This window comes from Otolemur garnettii, unplaced genomic scaffold (assembly GCF_000181295.1).
Source record: "Otolemur garnettii isolate 467f Iridium unplaced genomic scaffold, OtoGar3 scaffold00163, whole genome shotgun sequence".
NCBI lineage: Eukaryota > Metazoa > Chordata > Mammalia > Primates > Galagidae > Otolemur > Otolemur garnettii.
This window is the reverse complement of record NW_003852558.1, coordinates 340615-343342: the sequence shown is the minus strand read 5'-3', so window position 1 is coordinate 343342 and position 2728 is coordinate 340615. Positions and strand designations below refer to the sequence as shown.

The following is a 2728-nucleotide window of genomic DNA, read 5'->3' as shown; positions in this document are numbered from 1 at the left end:
AATTGTTGTGAAAATTCAATGAAATAATAAATGTAAAGTACTTAAATAAGATATTAGGTATGAAATGTGGCTCATGGTTGTCATTCAGTAAATGTGACTAATGTCCACTAATTACCGTAAATATTTTGGTGACTTTGAAATAGAGTATTAGAGAAGAATAAGGCATTATGTTTCCTTTTATTACAACAACTCAATTAAAAAGATTACTCTATGGTCATTTCCCAAGAGGTTTATCCTATTCCCAAGAACCACAGTAAAGCCTGTTTGGTTTTCGAGGAGTTCAAGAGTTAATGTTTCTCCACCTGAGAGGCTCATTAATGTTGTTTCTTGTACTGTGCTCTTAATGCTTTCTCATATTACTGAAAAAGGATCGTCAGCATAATAAGTGAGCATTCAGTGAGGCTGCTCGTAAGACCCAGATGATTATGCTGCGCAGCACTTTATAGTATAATAAGCTTTGCTCAGACATTGTCTGATTTGGCTCTAACAACCCCAATGAGGCTGGTTTTATTGTTTCCATTTTGTGCATAAGGGATCAGAAATTCAGAGAAATTAAATGACCAACCTGAAGGTTATAAAATTACCAGGTGGCAGGTTGAGACTCAATTTTTTTTTTATTTCAAATTTTACGTTATTGCATGATTTTGGTTCTCTTGGCCTGAGCAAATCCAGTTTTGCAGGGCAGTAGTGGGGTCTTCTGGGGGTAGCTAGGTAATTTGGACATAGGTCTGCTGATTTCCAACAGAGGAAACTGATCAACTTTTGTAGTGTTCTCTATATTGGTCTAGTTTATCTTACTTTCTAACATGGTTGTATTATCGTATATAATATTTATTTTACCCCTGAAGAACCTCCAAGAAAGCAAAACCAAAACCAATCAAACATAAGGCACAAAATTCTGCTTTTTTTCCTTCGTAGTAATCCATCGTATTACAATGATACAGGTCATTCTCTACTTAGGCTTTAGTATATGAAGGAAAACAGATACACTGTTTTAGTTTTAAAGGGCATCGATGATCATATAACTAAACGTACAACAGGTTATCTCTGTATCACTTTTAGTTTTTAAAAATTTTGTTCCAGATAATGCAATATGGCATTTTAATGTTTGAGAGGTGATTTTCTTAATAAAACCATAATTTTCTATTCTCCTGATTTGTTTGCCTAATATTTTATAAGCTATTCTTTACCTTTCAGAGATTTTTATACTGCCTATGAAATGACTGCTATTAAAATTTTAAGCTTTGGCCACTAAATAATAACTAAATTATATTATTGCTCAGTAAGAGAGTTTGAAAATACCCTTATTGATGTTGCATACTTAGAAATTTTGTCATACATTCCACGAGTTATTACCCTTACTTATGAATGATTTTCTATCATTTTGATATTAAAAATTTAGAAATATTATTGCAAATTGCAACAGTTGGCATGGTGTTTTAGTAAGAATAGGCCTATGCATCATCATCCTCAAATTGCCCAACAGAGATGAAAGCCTTCCACATGAAGAGTAGCAGCGTTGGGGTTCTGACCTTTTTTCATTATGTTCTGAACATAAAATATATTCATTTTAAACTTTGCCCAGTGTCATTGTGACAAACAGTAAAGGCCCATCTCCTCTATAACTGAATCACTTAAACACTAGGGTAAGATATTCTATTACCACAACAAATTTTGGGCACAATTGTGATGTTTTATTATTTCCGATGTTGTTGAAATCATAACTATTAATCAATGAATTTTATTTCTCAAACTGCCCTTAGCAAGTCACCAGTGAGATTCTGGTTTTTACATTGAAAAGAAAAATGTGGCCATCATTTGTTAGAACTTTTTGCAGATTTTATACAGTTATATTTTTCTACCATTTTAAAACACCGTCATCTCTTGGCTTTCTATGTGACAGAGTCTTTTTTTCCCTCCCTCCACTGAACACACCCTACACTTTCTTGCTCAGCTTTCCCCAGGAAGTCAGAAGCCTTGAAGTCCTTCTAGAGTCTACTTTAATTCGCCCTCAAACTGTCCTCCCAGTCTGGTGGTGTTGTGTCCCAGAGGTCTCATGAATCCTTCTTCCTTCTTCATTTCTACTGCCGCAGTTCAAGCCTTCATCCTTCCCAACCTTATGACTACTATACCATCCTGACCGATTTTACTGACCCCAACATGGGCTTGCTTGCCTCATTTTTTACAAAGCTAATCAAGTCATTTCAAAAAACGTAGTGTTTAAACCTTACAAGTTGGACAACTACATTTCAAAAGTACCCACCTTCCTTTGCATTCTCCTTTCCTTCCAGTCCTTCTGGAAACCCATGTTGCAAGTCTTTAATTTCTTTCTTTCTTTTTTTTTTTATTAAATCATAGCTGTGTACATTAATACTATCATTGGAATCAGTGTGCTGTTTCCAGACACAATTTGAAATACCTTCATCCAACTGGTTAACATAGCCTTCATGTCATTTTCTTAGTTATTGTGTTAAGACATTTATATTCCACATTTAGAGAGATTCACATGTACCCTTATAGGATGAACCATAGGCGTGATCCCACCAATCATTCTCCCTCCACCCATTCTCTCCCCTCCCCTCCCTCTCCCCTTTCCCCAGCAAGTCTTTAATTTCACCATCATCTCTCACATTCATGATTTGCAGACATGCTCTTCCTTCTGCCTACAATGATTTTGCTAGAATGGGTCATCCACACCCCAGTGCTCTCCAGGTTGCTGCTACGCATC

At 35.8% G+C, this 2728-nt stretch overlaps 1 pseudogene; it reads right to left on the bottom strand.

Annotated features, from left to right (window-relative positions):
- The window catches only part of LOC100962722, an 8084-nt pseudogene extending 5776 nt beyond the window's left edge, over window positions 1–2308 (bottom strand).
- Between the last annotated feature and the right edge of the window lie 420 nt (window positions 2309–2728).